At 45.8% G+C, this 17,383-nt stretch overlaps 1 protein-coding gene across 1 annotated transcript in view; it reads right to left on the bottom strand.

The window, feature by feature from the left end:
* GALNTL5 (polypeptide N-acetylgalactosaminyltransferase like 5) overlaps nt 1-3,997 on the bottom strand; it is a 62,183-nt gene extending 58,186 nt beyond the window's left edge. The window contains exon 1 of the mRNA XM_025862219.2: nt 3,808-3,997. The gene's annotated coding sequence lies outside the window, so the exon portion shown is untranslated. The remainder of the gene's footprint in view (nt 1-3,807) is intronic.
* Between the last annotated feature and the right edge of the window lie 13,386 nt (nt 3,998-17,383).

The following is a 17,383-nucleotide window of genomic DNA, read 5'->3' as shown; positions in this document are numbered from 1 at the left end:
TACCTATCAAATGGCACCAATGCTTGTAAACACATGCATAGAGCAGCCCCTTCTCTCCCACCCCAACCCTTTAAATAACGTGACAGCCTGGCAGGGGAAGAGGGAATCAAGGATATGAGCCTCCTGAGCTCTCCAGTATCACCCTCTTTCTAGGACCCTCTGGTGTGGGTCCTCTCCACGCTCTGATTCTTCCAAGTGTCTTCCTGCATCTGACCATTTTGTATTGTCTCCCATTTTTATCCCATTTCTCTGACTGGAGGAAAGAGTCTGGCTTCCACAGTTTTGACCTTAGGCATGCACTAGGAACAAGACTGCATACGTGCTCTAGCTCTTACTGCCTTTTTTTTTTTTTTTTTTTTTTTTTTAGAGTGAGAGAGAGCACCAGAGCGGGGTGAGGGGCAAAGGGGCAGAGGGAGAAGCAGACTCCCTGCTGAGCAGGGAGCCCGGTGTGGGGCTCATCCCAGGACCCTGGGATCATGACCTGAACCTAAGGCAGACGCTTAACCACTGAGCCACCGGCTCTTACTGCTCTTGTTCACATTAGAGACCATTCCTGCCCCACAGAACCCAGTATTCTCAACAAGTGCATGGCATCAAACCACCAGGGCAGCACCTTGCCCCCCGAAAGAGACCCGAACACACCTGGATACAATGTCTTATGCAGTGGTGCTATGTGGTGCCACTAGATCCTACCTTGGGGCTGGGGCGCCCATTCCACCCTACTGCCTCGAGTACTGGCTCACAGCCGAGTCCCTTCCCCAGACTTACCTTTGATGGGGCAAGCTGCTTTGCCCTAGGTTCCCCCTCCCTGAGAGAACTCGTGTTTAAAGACTGGCTGATGGGCCCAACTGCCTTGTTTCAACTTGGGATTACTCTGCAGACCCATCCAGCCCAGAGCTGCCCATGGGACTGACAGAGGTCCCTCCTGCAACCACATCACAGTCTAGCCTCTTTCTCTTGTGAAAATAAAAGGAAATCTCCTTTAGAAGGGAGTCAGGAGGCTGCAGGGGGAGCCCTCCTGCCCAGCACTCCTTGTCAACTGCAGACCCAACAGGAAAAGGGGCACCTTGTAGGGTTAGTATTTTATCATCCCAGCAAGAGGAAGGAAAGTTTCCTTCTCCCCTGGCCCAGCGGATGAGGTTCTGTGACGACAGCCCAGCCAATGAGGGACAGTCACTGCTCAGCCAATGAGGAACTGTAACTACAGCCCAGCCAATGAGGAACTGTAACTACAGCCCAGCCAATGAGGGACAGTCACAGCTCAGCCAATGAGGGATTGTGATACGGCCCAAATGAATTTTTTATTACCGCCTTCTCAACTTCCCCCTTATTCTATAAAAGACCATTCTTCTGTTTGTTCTGCAGACTTGCTTAAGATTATGCTATAGCTTTCTTGTCCTGGGTCGCAAGTCTCTGCTATTCCTCAAACCCATTTTTGCTGACAAAATAGCTAGTGGTTTTATTTTTAAGGTTAACACTCTGCTTGACCCAGTTTCCTTCACTTGCAGGTGTTGGCTCCCAAACCGGTGCCAATAAAGTACCTGCATGCAAATCTCTGTCTCTGAGCCTGTTTCCTAAGGAACTGGAGCTACAACAGTTGGTAGTGGGGGTGGTCCTGGGAAATAGACACCAAAATGGGATTTGGGGGCTGGATCACCCCTAGCCGCCTGGCCCTTAAGACCCCATTGCTGGTGGGAAGGCGGTGCTCTGACAGCCGCTGGTGGGCTGAAGCAACGCGCTTTGTCCAACTTCACTGGTGGGGAATTGGGATGGAATACTGGTGGAAAGGAACGTTCTGGTTGGGGCATTTGAGAGATGGGGGCAGGGAGTAGCAAGTATAAAAACCGTGGAATCGGGGGCCTGGGTGGCTCAGTCGGTTAAGCGTCTGCGTTTGGCTGGGGTCATGATCTCTGGGTCCTGGGATCCAGCCTGTGTAGGGCTCCCTGCTCAGTGGGGAGTCTGCTTCTCCCTCTCCCTCTGCCCCTGCTCGTGCGCACGCTCTCTCTCTCTCAAATAAATAAAATTAAAACATACACACCAAAAAAACCTGTGGAATCAAAAGGGCTGCTGTCGGATGCTACAGATGCATTTGAGAAAGGCAATGAAAGGCTGAGGGTGATTAGTCCCCACTTGAAGGCGAACTTTCAATCTGGCCTCCTTAGCGACACATAAAGAGACTCTCATCTACGTGGGAAGGGCAGAGAAAGTTGAGAACCGGGTGCAGGGCTTGGTGGTAAGGGAAGGTGGCTTCCTCAGATCTGGCTCTTCTGTCCAGCGAGGGAGGGAGGCGCTGAGACTCGGGACGGGGGTGCATGGGTGGAGCGCCACGGGGCCCCACCCTCTGGGCCTATAGGAATGGCCCACTCACCCCTGTTAAAGGCCAGCTCTGCTCCTTTGCTTTAGGATGCGTCAAAAGCAACACATGCCCTCCCTCCGGACCGCCCCTCCCCCTACCCAGTCCCCTCCTGGCCACCTGATCAATAACTAGGTTCAAGTTACAGCATAGCCTGGCTGGGAAGGTGCTGGGCCCAGCTCAGAGAGGAAAGAAAGTGTCCCCAAGGAACTGCAGAACCTCCCCCCACCCTGCCCCCAGGCATCAGGACCCAGTGGAATCAGCGGCCCGTGCATGGGCTCAGTCCTGAGGATCCTAGATCAGGGGAGGGGGTGTAAACCTGGATTGGGTGTTTATTCATATTGGAGCGTTCCAAAACATAGGCTTTTACACCCTGACAAAATCCTCATTGCACGGTGAAGTCTTGATTGGACGAATTACACTTTAAAAGAGAAATCTTTGGGGTGCCTGGGGGACTCAGTCAGTTAAGTGTCCGCTTTTAGCTCAGGTCATGATCCCAGGGTCCTGGGATCGAGCCCCTCATCCGGCTCCCTGCTCAGCGGGGAGACTGCTTCTCCCTCTGCCTCTGCCTGCCGCTCCCCCTGCTTGTGCTCTCTCTCTCTCTCTCTCTCTCTCTCCCTCTCTCAAATAAATAAATAAATAAAATCTTTAAAAAATCCCCCACGCCCACCAAATGCACAAATGCGCATATACAGGTACACACTGAAAAACCGAAACCCTAAACTAAATCTGGATTCAGTTATTGGGTTTGTTTTAAAGTGTCTTTTCAGAGTCAGAAAAACAGGCAATGCTTTAGATGATGTCACAATTAAATTTTCTATAAATAATTAGATTTTCGAGAACTGAAGTCATTATAAATGCCCAGCCTACCTCTAGAGTGGCATAATCCACCCTGGTAGCCATAACCTCTTTTTTAAAACTCAAATCTTCTTTTTTTAAAAATTTTTTTATTGTTATGTTAATCACCATATATTACATCATTAGTTTTTGATGCAGTGTTCCATGATTCATTGTTTGTTCATAACACCCAGTGCTCCATGCAGAACGTGCCCTCCTCAATACCCATCACCAGGCTAACCCATCCCCCCACCCATCAAATCTTCTTTTTTTTTTTAAGATTTTATTTTATTTATTTATTTGACAGAGAGAGACACAGCGAGAGAGGGAACACAAGCAGGGGGAGAGGCAGAGGGAGAAGCAGGCTTCCCGCCAGACAAGGAGCCCCGTGCGGGGCTCGATCCCAGGACTCTGGGATCACAACCTGAGCCGAAGGCAGACGCTTAACGACTGAGCCACCCAGGCACCCCAAAACTCAGATCTTCTTAATTCTAATCCCCAGAGCCAGCCTTCCATTCAAGATTCAGTGATTTGATGCGCGGCTTCCACTGATTCCAGATGGAAGGAGCCCCCCAACGTTGTTCCCACTTTTCAGCACACCGAGCTCCCCCACCTACCATTAAGACATTGACTGCTCTGTAGTTGATAAATTGTCTAAGCTGAGTCACAGGTGAAATTAGGCAGGAGTCTAGGTTGAATGATCTGAAAGATGAGATATTTTTCTGAATGGCTGACTTTATAGTGCCTGGATTCTGAGCACATAGCTGATTGGGCAGAGCTGCCCTGCCTGCCTGGTATTACACAAGATGCAGCGAGTGTGTCACAAAGCCCTTGTGATGTCACATGGGGCATCGCCAGCAGCCAGGGGCCCCTGCCTGGAAGCTCCGAGCAGCAGGTAGAATCCGGAACTTCCAGAGTTCAAAGGGTCCTTCCAGAGAGTCAGAATCCTCATTCCTCAGCCAAGGAAATAGGAAAAGCCTCATCTTGGGCAAAATCTAGGCTAGATCTCATTTTTAGCTTTTTTTTTTTTTAAATCAACATGAAAAAAGAAGCTTTCAGAATACCTCAAGGGACTCAAAGATGAACCAAAGGGTTGTTTGGCTGCCTTTTAATTTTTTACTCTATATTAATATCTAGATATTAGTACATGAGTTCAGCCAAACACTTGTGAAATGTCTTCTTAACATGTCTGAGCAGATTTGACCTTTCCCCCACTGAGGAGGCTGACTCTGTTTAGCCTGGGACCAGACATCTGCTTCAAAGTATGTAAGAGGCAGGGGTGGGGGTGGGGAGGGCGGGGGTGGGGGGCGGGGGAGGATGAGTTGGGTTCTTCCTGGAGGACCAGGAATGAGAGAACAGAGCACATGCTAGACGTCCAGTGTTTTTCTGTAGGTATAAGGGACATAGAAGTCATGGTGCTACCCAGGGGTTGCTGAAGAGAGACAGAATAATCATGTGAGAAATTAGGGGGAGATACAAGATAAGAAGTGTATTGAGTTGCTACAGCCTGGTGTCCCAAAGAACCGAGAGTCAGGGGGCACAGTTATCAGAACCAATTCATAAGGGGGAAAGGATAAGGCAGCAAAAAAAATCAAAAGGCATAGAACAAAGTTATGACCCTAGGCAGGTAGCTGGTAGGAGCTGATGAGAGGAGGTTCGGAGGAGGAAGATGAAAATTGCAGAGGGTAAGGAACGTGGGGGAGAGAGTAAGGTGCATTTGTGACAAGGACAGTCAATTCCATGGGAGTGACCAGAAAGCCTGGAACCTTCCCTATGAGTAAAAACAAAGTAGGAGGCTGAAACAGTGCATGTTTTATCTCAAATTAGCAGGCAAGTTTTATCTTAGGCGATCTTAATTAAACAAGTATAGGAGAAACAAAGCAGCCCTGAGTTTTACTCTCAGTTTGAGAAGGAAAAGGGAAACGTATCTTACCTTATGATAGGTTAAAACTTCAAACTGAGAGCCAGGAAAACCATCTTCTTTCTGGGCTTGTGTCTTCTGAGGGATAAAAGCAATGCTTAAAACAAAGGGTAGCAAAAAAACCCACAACAGAACAAAAAACAAAGCGTAGAGAAACAGAAATAGGGAATGCAAATCAAAAGAAAACAGGCAAAAACATTATTGCATACCATCCCAAGCATTTTGGGGGGACTGTAAGCACTTGGAGGAGAAGGTCCCAGACTAGTCCATCTCTGCTCTCCATGACGCTGTACCTAACATGTGATATGTGCTGGTTGACTTTCACTAAATAAATCCTCAAGTAACTGTGACTCCTAAGACGAAGGAATTGGTAACCAATGCCAAAATGTGAATATCTTTGGGGGTAAAAAGGAAACAGAAGGAGGGAGGAAGGAAAAAGGGAATTAAAAATTAACGAAGTAACCTTAGTCTCAGCCCTGCCTGGCTCCCTCCCACCAGCCCAATTGGGCTCATTCATCTAAAACCTCTCTTCTGACTCTTTGCTCCAGCGACAAAGGCCTACAAACCCTCCCCACACACTGCTCTTACCTCGAAATTCCTCCATAACCTATTGGTCAAACTCACCAACCTATGTTCTTTGTCCTAAGAACGCTTCAGAAGAATCCAGTCCCCATCCACTCTGGTTCCCAGCCATTCAAAGCATCCACTGCAACCATCCTTTGGATCTCTGTCCATCTCAGGGTCCAAATAGCATTTCCCTCAATAACCATGTAGTAAGCTTTTCCCATGGAAGTGGGCAGTTATCTTAGGCAACTCACAAGCGGGGTTGTGACTTGAGAGGTTCCCTCTAGAAATTAATGGTGTGCCGTCTTAGAGTGTGGGGGATTATTGTGGGCCCAGGGCTGGGGCTGTGGAGTTGGGGAGAAGGGAGAATCTGGTAATAAAGGCCAGACAGAGACCTCCTTTGGCTAATATCCAAGGAGGTCCATCTTATTTGGTAGATCATGTACTGTTTGCTTCTGTCACAAACCAGTGTTTTGTTTATTTGATTCAAGGTTATAACACTTAGTACAAGACAAAGGAATGTGTAAGCAAGGACAAGATGTGAATACTTGGGTGTGGGGGAAGATGCTTTTCATCTTCAGGTACCTACCTCCTGGTTAAAGTAGCTAAAGGCAGTGTGTCCTGAGACCTGTGGTCGTCTATACCAGGGACACAAAGAAAGCATCTGAAAATTCCTATCCTAGAAGTGGCTCACATCTCCAATAGGGAAGAAGACATTGTTCCAAGACATTGGTTCAAATTCTATTAATAGATTTGGCCAAATGAGATCAGTTGCCCTGGATAAATAATACCAAAATTGCTTTTGGTAGATGTCTATCAATAGCCTCTTGAGTGAACAATCAGTTTTGTCTTCAATTCATTTAAAAAAAGCCCAAATCACAATCTTTGGTTCCGAGAGGCCAAGAATATCTGCCAAAGATGCTCTAAAGATGAGAATTACATAAATTCTAGGGCCCTAGGTTAGTTATTCAAAATATTAATAACTTAATGAGAAATAGCCTATTTGGAGACTTCTGATGTGGGTAGCTCGGTTCACATGGAGAATAAGAATCTTTTTATACAGCATTATTCAGAATAGCTGAAACATGGAAGTAACCCAAGTGTCCATCCGTGGATGAATGAGTACGCAAAAGGTGCTATCCACATACGATGGAATCTTATTCAGCCTTAAAAAGGAGTAACGTGGGGCGCCTGGGTGGCTCAGTCATTAAGCGTCTGCCTTCGGCTCAGGTCATGATCCCAGGGTCCTGGGATCGAGCCCCGCATTGGGCTCCCTGCTCGGCAGGAAGCCTGCTTCTCCCTCTCCCACTCCCCCTGCTTGTGTTCCCTCTCTCGCTGGGTCTCTCTCTGTCAAATAAATAAATAAAATCTTGAGGGAAAAAAAAAAAAGGGAAGGATGTTCTGACACCTGCTACAACATGGATGAATTTTGAGGATGTTATATTAAGTGAAATAAACCAGCCATAAAAAGACAAGTACTGTATGATTTCACTTACATGTTAAGAGTAGTCAAAATCATAAAGAAAGTAGAAAGGTGGTTGCCAGGGGCTTGGGGAGGGATGGGGAGGGGTGTGGGGAGTTCTTGTTCAGTTTTACAAGATGGAGATACATAATGCATTTTATACCCCTGAACTGTATACTTAAAAATGGCTAAGATGATAAATTTTATGTCGTATGTATTTTACCACACATAACAAACTGGGGAAAAAGGTACATGAAGTGATTTATATTCTTTGACTTATGCTAAGAAAACTACCCCCCTCACCTGCTATGCTCTTGATGGGTTTTTTGAAGTTTTTCACTTCCATACCCACACTTCTGGCTTCCTGTCGACTTCCTGTAATGCTTGTTAACATTCACTTCTGGTTTGCTTCGACTGCTCTGTTTCGGGCGTCATTTTCTTTTTAACTAAAGCAAACATTAAAACCTTGAATATACAATGGACGTATTTTTGTAAAATATATAGGCTAAAACCAAAACAAAAGCAGACAAGCACCCTAGCGTTTTTCTCCTGTAAGTAGATGTCCAACCTTCAATGAAATATCAGGCTCCTTTGATTTCTGGAATACTTAAGTCCTTCTCTCACTTAAAATAAAAGGGGGAAGTTTCTTTAGAAAATGTGCAAAACCAAGAGACAAAACATGACGCACAGCTCTACTGGGGGCTGAGCAGAGAGCAGCTGCAGAGTATAGAATACGTTTCCCTTGTCTCCTTTTCTTTCACCCGACTCTCATTTCTGTTTTTCTCTTTGTTTCCAGTCAGCTACCTGGCTGTCACCTCGGGTAATATGGTCCTCGCCACCTCTGCAGAATATATCGTGGTATTCATACGATCACAACACCGGATTGAAGTCAGCTCGGCCAAGCACAGGGGAAAGCAGGTTTCCGTCATAAAACGATCACTGATTCCTAGTCATTGAAGGGAAAGCTAATACATAATTTAAAAAATACAGTTTTCCAATATGATTCTCTAACAGGGATGTGTTTTCCCCCGTAGGTATCTGGATGCCTTAGTTTCTGTTTTTCTCCCTTCTTACCCCCCGTTCATTTTATTGCTTTTCCTTACTTATACATTCGTGTTACATATGTTCTTGTGTATGTATGCTGACTTTCATAATTTAAAAAATTAAATGCAAATATCTTCTCCCATTCTGTGGGTTGCCTCTTTGCTTTGTTGACTGTTTCCTTTGCTGTGCAGAAGATTTTTATCTTGATGAAGTCTCAAGAGTTCATTTTTGCTTTTGTTTCACTAGCTTTTGGAGATGTATCTTGAAAGAAGTTGCTGTGGCCCATGGCAAAGAGGTTACTGCCTATGTTCTCCTCTAGGATTTTGATGGATTCCTGTCTCACATTGAGGTCTTTCATCCACTTTGAGTTTATCTTTGTGTAGGGTGTTAGAGCATAGTCGGGTTTCATTCTTCTGTATACAGCTGTCCAATTTTCACAGCACCATTTATTGAAGAGCCTACAGATAAAGGGCTGGTATCCAAAATCTATAAAGAACTTCTCAAACTCAATACCCAAAAAACAAATAATCAAGTCAAAAAATGGGCAGAAGACATGAACAGACACTTCTCCAAAGAAGGCACACAAATGGCTAACAGACACATGAAGAAATGTTCATCATCATTGGCATCAGGGAAATTCAAATCAAAACCACATTGAGATACCACCTCACACCAGTTAGAATGGCAAAAACGGACAGGGCAAGAAGCAACAAATGTTGGAGGGGTTGTGGAGAAAGGGGAACCCTCTTACACTGTTGGTGGGAATGCAAGTTGGTACAGCCACTTTGGAAAACAGTGTGGAGGTGCCTCAAAAAATTAAAAATAGAGCTACCCTATGACCCAGCAATTGCACTACTGGGTATTTACCCCAAAGACACAGATGTAGTGAAAAGAAGGGCCATATGCACCCCAATGTTCATAGCAGCAGTGTCCGCAATAGCCAAACTGGAAAGAGCCGAGATGCCCCTCAACAGACGAATGGATAAAGAAGATGTGGTCCATATATACAATGGAATATCACTCAGCCATCAGAAAGGATGAATACCCAGCTTTTACATCAACATGGATGGGACTGGAGGAGATTATGCTAAGTGAAATAAGTCAAGCAGAGAAAGGCAATTATCATATGATTTCACTTATTTGTGGAACCTAAGGAATACCATGGAGGACATTAGGAGAAGGAAGGGAAAAATGAAGGGGGGTAATCGGAGGGAGAGATGAACCATGAGAGACTATGGACTCTGAGAAACAAACTGGTGGTGTTAGGGGGGTGGGGGGATGGGTTAGCCCGGTGATGGGTATTAAGGAGGGCACGCACTGCATGGAGCACTGGGTGTTATACGAAAACAATGAATCGTGGATCACTACATCAAAAACTAATGATGTATTGCCTGGTGACTAACATAACGTAATAAAACAAAATAAAAAGAATTTCCATCGAATTTTATCAAATGCTAAAAAAAAAAAAATTAAACGGGGGTCCCTTTTTTTCCCCTCTCAGCTCTCAGCAACCAGACCGATAGGCTGCTGTGGGAGGGGCGTCTCCCCTCCATCCCTCTCTACCCTGCGGGGGGGGGGGGGGGGCGGCGAGTCTTTACAGGTGTTTGCACACAGCTCTGGGTCAGGTTTAGTGATGCTTTGCTGCTTGTTATCTTTGTGGCCTCGGGCAGATTCCTGGACTGCTCTGGTTTCTTGTAAACAGGATAATGCCTGCCTCAGAAGACCGTTGTCATTACCAAAACATTCTCGCTAAGGCAGCTAATGCGGCTAACAAGGTGCTCAGTTAATGGTGGGGATTGCTCCTGCCACCTGGCTGCCCTCTGGCAGATGAGAGAGAGACAGGGAGGTAGGGGGCTGTAAATAGTGCAATCCTTTCGAGAGCTACTTGGCAATATGGAGAAAAGTTGCGCATATGCACCAAACATGATGACCCAGCAATCCGCCCTTAGGATGTACCTTAGAGAAATATACACTTACGGACCAGGAGGTGAGTGTAAGAATGCTGGGTACGACCTTGCTTGTTGTGGGGAAAATTCAAAACAACCTCATAAACCAGATAAAGGAATCGGTAAATATACTGTGGGATTCATACGATCAGCAATATACGGGAGAGGGGCGCCTGGGTGGCTCAGTCGTTAAGCGTCTGCCTTCGGCTCGGGTCATGATCCCGGGGTCCTGGGATCGAGCCCCGCATTGGGCTCCCTGCTTCGCGGGAAGCCTGCTTCTCCCTCTGCCACTCCCCCTGCTGTGCTCTCTCTCACGCGCACTCTCTCTCTCAAATAAATAAAATCTTTAAAAATATATATACGGGAGAGGAAAATGAGAGAAAATGAACCACAAGGATAACCTTCACCTGTATAACACGGAGGGAGAAGAACAAATTGTAAAGAACACACCTGGTGTGATAGCGTCCCTCGTGAAGTTGAGAAGGTGAAAAACAATAGTTTGTATCGTCTTGACACACATGTATGTAGGGAAATATAAAAATACGTGTGGGAGTAATGAATACCAATTCAGAGTAACTGTTACCCGGGGGAGAAGGCGTGTGCAGAAAGGGAGGGTACACAGGGGCCCTCAACTTTTCTATTTTAGTTTAAAAAAAAAGATTTACAGTACATATGTGGCAAAATAAGATTTCATAAAGCTGGTGTGGGGGTGCATGGGTATTTTCATATTCTCTACATACTTTTTATAGATTTACCACATTTCATAATAAAAACAATGAAAGGTCCCAATGAACTCAGAGGATTCACAGAAATTGATTCCTTATCATCTACGAGATTCTTCATCCCATCTCTTAGATATAATTGGTGTGTTTTATTCCGTCGATGGCCCACAAGAGGGAGATCTAGAACAGTTCAGCAACCAGATGTGTAGCTGTATAAACTTCTACGAGGACGCACACCATCTTGGGCAGCTTTGCTGGAACTGCTCTGGCTGAGGCAGGGCACTTTTAACACGCTTAGAAATCTACAGAGCAACCATTCGTGGTAAAGAAGACACATCGCAGGGTGCGGTGGTAAACCAAACAGTGTTTAAAACATGCAGTTTCATGAGATGGTTGCAGAGAACAAAGCACAGGGCGGCAAGAGGAAAATAGATCAGTGGGGTGCAGAAGCAGGGGGGGACACACGGTGTCCTTGGGAGCCTGTGGCCAGGCCCTCAGGGGCTGCTACCCTGGGACAGCACGGGAAACCAGAAACTCCTGCTGTTTATTCATGGGACACCGAGAAATACCGACATAGCTATTCTCGTCACTGTACCTACAGAAGTACAAGTGGTGATAAGCACATCCGTCTTATAACTGTGACTGAAACTTTCCATGAGGAGCACCGCCTCAAAGATGTAAAGTACATATAGTGATTTGCAAGCTTTTCTGTTAATATTTCTGTTACTTATTCATTTTTTTAAAGATTTATTTATTTTAGAGGGGGAGGGAGAGAATCTCAAGCAGACTCCCTGCTGAGCGTGGAGCCCAATGTGGGGCTCGATCCTAGGACCCTGAGATCATGACCTGAGTCGAAATCAAGACTTGGATGCTTAACTGACTGACCCAGGCGCCCCTCTGCTACTTATTCATTTTTTAAATCAGGTGCCAAAGGTTTTATTAAAAATTGTGGAGGATACATAAATTAGGAACAGTCATTGGTGTCTCTGTGAACTTGAAAGAAACTGCCATTACTTTTGGCCATTATTGTTAATGCTTCTTCACCTCTGGGTGGGGACCTCCTAGTCTACCTCAATAGCAATCTCACCTCCAGGAGCAAGCACCGTGCCTGATACATCACTGGCACTCAGAAAATGTTTGTTGAATTAATTCTATAGCCAAGCGTTCGTTGGCAGACGAACGGAGAAGCAAAGTGCGGTCTATACACACATGGAATAGTATCCAGCCTTCAAAAGGAAGGTGCCAGAACATGGATGAAGCTTGAGGACGTGCTGCGATGTGCAATAAGCCAGTCACAAATGCTGTGTGACTGCACTCATATGAGGTACCTGGAGACAGAAAATTCCTAGAGACAGAGAGTAGAAGGGCGGCTGCCAGGGGTGGGGGAGGGGAGTGGGGCATTAGTGTTTCGCGGGGACAGAGTTATATTCTGGGAGGATGAAAAGGTTCTGGAGAAGGATGGTGGTGATGGTTGCACAACAGTGTGAATGTACTTAACACTACTGAACTGCACAGTTAAAAGTGGTTAAAACAGTAATTTCATGTATATTTCATTACGATTTAAAAATAAATATGGAAAGATGAATGCTATGGAGAGAAACAACTGGGGAGAGTCAAATTCTTCTGTTCAGGCAGAACACGCCGTGCTCCATCCAGGAAAGGCTCCGGATGGTTCTAAACTAGGGAAGTGGGCCATCCCGGCCCACTAGAGGATGGAGCTGAGCTGCAAAGCGGTGTGATCTGGAGCTTGTCGAGCTGTCTCCTCACTGGGCCCTTCCGGGGAAAGGTAGGGGCAGGCTGAAGCTGCGCTCCCCTCTAAACTCAGGAAGCTGAATCTGGCTCCGGGTCCAATCACGTCTGGTCCTGCCTCCCCCAAACATGGCCCCTTCGGGGTTATCACCAAGAGATCCTATGACCAACAGAAACCAAAGAGGAAACGTGAGAAACCACCTAGTGATTCGAAGTGTCCCAGGTAAGTGGGGTCACAGAAGCCACCGAGTGGCGCGCGAGGCGCAGTGAGGGAAGAACAGTGAGGTCTTGGCGCTGAGGTCCCGGACTGCGGCGGCTTCCTTCCTTGCCGCCCAAACTCAGCAGGGCACAAGTTCGAAGGTGCACAGAACACTGCCCCCACCTGAGAAACAGTGGGTAAAAGGGAAGAAAAAGCAAGGAGAAAGAAAACCACCACAGGAAGAGTGAAAATTGAGCATCTCTGAATTTGCAAAAACAGAAGGTGGACTCTGCAGCCCATACATCAGTGACTTGGATGTTGGTCCCAAGCAAGCTCTTAGATCGAGGTTCTAGGAGAGTAAACAAAGGGCCTCTTCAAAGGAAGATTTATCACGGGGAGAGATCCTGCTCCTCCAGAATTTCTCAGAAAAAGGCTCCCAACTGCCCAATTCATCAGTAAAGGGTTTTTGTTACACAATCACATAGTAACTATGATCTGAGAGCTGACTTTTGTCCCACAAGTCAGGCTAACGCCCCGTGAGATAACAGAATGTGATTATGTTGGTCTCTGCCTCAGGTTCCTGGCACAGAGCTCCTTAAACCCTTGTAACTTCCTAAGTGATAAGAACACCAGTAGCATCTTTTGTTATAATATTTGGTCTTTGGCCCTGGCTTCTGACACAGAACTCCTAAATTCCTTGGAATTCCCTGGGTGATGGCAGTGGTTGGAAGCTTGGAATTTTCAGCCCTGCCTCCCACTCTCCTGAGAGGGATGAGGGGCTGGAAATGGACTCAGTGATCTATCACGCTTATGTGATGAAGCCTCCATAAAACCCCCAGAGTATGGGGTTCAGAGAGCTCTTGGGGTGGTGAACATGTGCAGATTTGGGGAGAGCGCTCAGAAGCTAAAATCTTTCTAAAACACACCCAGACAGGGACGCCTGGGTGGCTCAGTAAGTAAGAAGTCTGCCTTCAGCTCAGGTTAGGATCCCAGGGTCCTGGGATCGAGCCCCGCATTGGGCTCCTTGCTCAGCGGGAAGCCTGCTTCTCTCTCTGCTTGTGATCTCTCTCTCTGACAAACAAACAAATAAATAAATATCTTTTTAAAATAAATAAAACATACCAGACAGAGAAGAGGGACAGTGTCTAGCTGCCTTTAGAGGATGGACTTCCTACTGGGGGTGGGGCATCTCCACCAAGACATTAGCTACGGGAAACCAGGAGTGAGCCTCAGAAAGCTGTCAGCCCCACCCCTCTCCGTGCGCCTAGCTGGCTCGCTCTCTGCAATGTAGTTCGCGGTACAGGAAGAAAGCACAGACTCTCAACTGAGACAGGCTGTGCCTGTGAATTCGGGTTCCAGCACTTAGCTAATTACATGGTCTTGGGAAAGTTAATTACCCCCACTAAGCCTCCGTTCCCTTCCTTTGTAAAACTGGGATGATATTACCTTTATCAGGTGGCTGGGGCTCCAAGAATGAAGTAGGTCTTAGGAGAAGGTTTTCATTCATTGATTGGTGTTTAAGAACCCACAGTGTACCAGGTCAGCGATTGGCTTTACAAATGTTTCTCTTTCTCTTCGTCTAAGCCAGGGAGAAAGGGATTTGCTTAGCACTATCCTGTAGGAGGATGATAAGTCTTTTGCTCTGATATTGGTTCTATTGCATTGATACTGATATTTATGTGTGTGTGTGTGTGTGTGTATGTGTAAGTACATATACCAATGTATATATACACTTACATACTTGTATATCGTATGGTATTATACTATAATCTGGTTTCCATCAAGGATTTGTATCGTTTCAGAAAAAACAACAACGGGATAGTAAAAAGTGGTGCATTCATTTAAATACCCTTATGCTCTGCTGGTGGCAATGCCAATTAATAAAATGGTCCTGAAATGCACTTTATTATATCAGGAGTCTTAAAATCTTTAAGTATTTTGGCCACTTCTAGAAATTGATCTTGGGACGCCTGGGTGGCTCAGTCGGTTAAGTGTCTGCCTTCGGCTCAGGTCATGATCCCGGGGTCCTGGGATCAAGTTCCGCATCGGGCTTCTTGCTCGGCGGGGAGCCTGCTTCTCCCTCTGCCTGCCTCTGTCTCTCTCTCTCTGATAAATAAATAAAATCTTTAAAAAAAATTGATCTTAAGGAAATATTGATATTTTTTAAAAAGATTGTTTTAAAAAGAGTTTATTTTTTAATTTTTTACAAGATTTTATTTATTTACTTGAGAGAGAGGGAGAGCAAGCAAGCGAGAGAGAGAGAGCAAGCAAGCATGGGGGGGTGTAGGGGCAAAGGGAAAGGGAGAAGCAGACTCCCCGCTGGGCAGGGAGTCCAACCTGGAGCTCGATCCCAGGACCCCGGGATCAGGACCCGAGCCAAAGGCAGATGCTTAACCAACTGAGCCACCCAGGCACCCGTTAAAAAGAGTTTATTAAAGCCATTATTTATAATGGCAAAATCTGGAAAATGCCCACATTTATAACCATGAAGAGAGAAAATAAGTAAATAATTGGAAATGATATTAAGTGAAAACTCAGGACACAAATTGTGTCTACAGTATGACTGCAAGTATGTAATGATATACAGCTGTACACTTGTAGAAAAAAAAGACTGGAAATACATGTGTCAGAGTGTTACCAATCATGATGGAATTATAGGTGAATATTATTTTTTTATATTTTTATATTTTTATTCTGCAAGTTTACTTTTATCAAAGAAAATATAAACATAAAGCTAAAACAACAGAAAACAGTTTCTGTAAGAGAGTTAAGAAACTTCCAATGCCTTCCTGCATGTCAACCCCCCAGCCGTTTTTGGTCTACATCCTGTTTGATCTTACCGAGTGAGCATTTGACTCTGTTGACCGGCCTATCTTCTAGAAATCCTTTCCCTTTGACTTCCTCAGCACTGGGCTCTGCAAGAGAGGGTGCTGTGATCGATTAGCAATGCCTGCCACAGGCACGGGAAGGGAGGTGGGGACACGCATGCTACACATTTGTTGTCTTTGCTTTAGCTACTTTTCCCTTAATCTCCTATCCTCACATCACTCACCATATCTATGCTAATGAATCCAGCCCCAAATCCCAGTATCTTTCATTCCCTCACCTTCCATGCCCATCTATTCAACTTCCTACGTTCTTGACATCGGGCATCTTGAACTTAAACTGAATTGATTTTCTTCTCCTATAAACAAAGTAAATAATGTCACTCACCTGCTTCCAACCTCGTTGCCTCCCTCGGACTGCAGGATAAAGATCTAAAGTTTTAGAATCATCCAGGAAGACCTCTGCAGCCTGCTCCGACCTCACACGCCATCCCAGCTCCTGGGCCACATGCCCCCTTGTTCTAGCCATTGCAGTGAATATCCCACAGCCGACACCCCGTTTGGTGCCCTAAACTCTGGTGGTATTTGCTCATTGGAATCTCCTTGTGAAACATCTGCTCCCCCAGCTCCCAGGTCACTAAGAAAGGACATTCCAGGAAGTGTGGGTGGCTATGACAAGCGTAACAACCTTGGTCTTTTTGTCTGAGCTGCTCTTTTCTTGTGAGCTCGTGGAAAAGGAAACAGCCCGTTCCTCCACCAGCGTGCATCGAAGTCTCAGTGTACTTACACCTTAAAAAAAAGTGACACCTTGTGCATGAAAATGGCTTTTAACTGCAGATTATCATTGCAAAGGAAGAGTTTTAGCTTATTAATTATAAAATAATTGAATACGACTACAGCATGACTTATCCTGACCCCTGTGTGTCAGGGGACAGGTCCAGGGTCACCGCTGCATAGAGATCAGCACCCCAGTGTCCTCATTGGGGTGTGCTACACACTGAATATTTGTGTCCCTCCAAAATTTATATGTTGGAAACTGAGTCAGCAGTTTCTAATCTAATTTAAATTAGATGCCTCTTGAATGTAGATTTCAGTATTTCTCTGGCACTAACTTTATCCCAATGTGATGGTATACGGACATAGGCATTTGGGAATGATTAGGTCATGAGGGTGGACCCCTCATGAATGGGATTAGTGCCCTTCTAAAACAGACCCCAGAGAGCTCCCTCTGCCTTTCTACCATAGGAGGACACACCAGGCAATGGGCCTGCACCAGACACTGAATGGGCTGGTGCCTTGATTTTGGACTTCTAGCCTCCAGAACTACGAGAAAGAAATTTCTGTTGTTTATAAGCCACTCAGTCTATAATATTCTGTTATAGCAGCTCAAGTGGACTAAGACAGGGCAAGTCTTCACCTGTCATTACTCCTTGGGCAGCCTAAGCTGGATTAGGCACCCCAGTTCCACCCTCTCTCTTGTCCAGACCTGTAGGATATGGAACAATTAGCCAATGGAAGTAGGAATGCTGTATGAGACAAAGAGACTGGCTGAACAGTGTAGACCCTCCACCCTATTTGCCCTGCACATCAAAGCAAACCGCATCTTCCCAGGTCCTCCAGAGAAGGACTGCCTGTCTCACAAGGGAAGATCACCTTCCTAGTGGCCCACAGCCTACAAGAAGCTCCTGTCTCCAGGACACCAAACCAGGGTACCCTTAGCATGGACTGAGTAAAGCAACAGAGATCTCAAAAACCAAGACA

Source organism: Callorhinus ursinus, unplaced genomic scaffold (assembly GCF_003265705.2).
Source record: "Callorhinus ursinus isolate GAN/ISIS: 27379988/994484 unplaced genomic scaffold, GSC_fseal_2.0 scaffold80, whole genome shotgun sequence".
Taxonomy (NCBI): domain Eukaryota; kingdom Metazoa; phylum Chordata; class Mammalia; order Carnivora; family Otariidae; genus Callorhinus; species Callorhinus ursinus.
The sequence above is the reverse complement of the archived record's forward strand: the minus strand, read 5'-3'. Positions and strand labels throughout refer to the sequence as shown.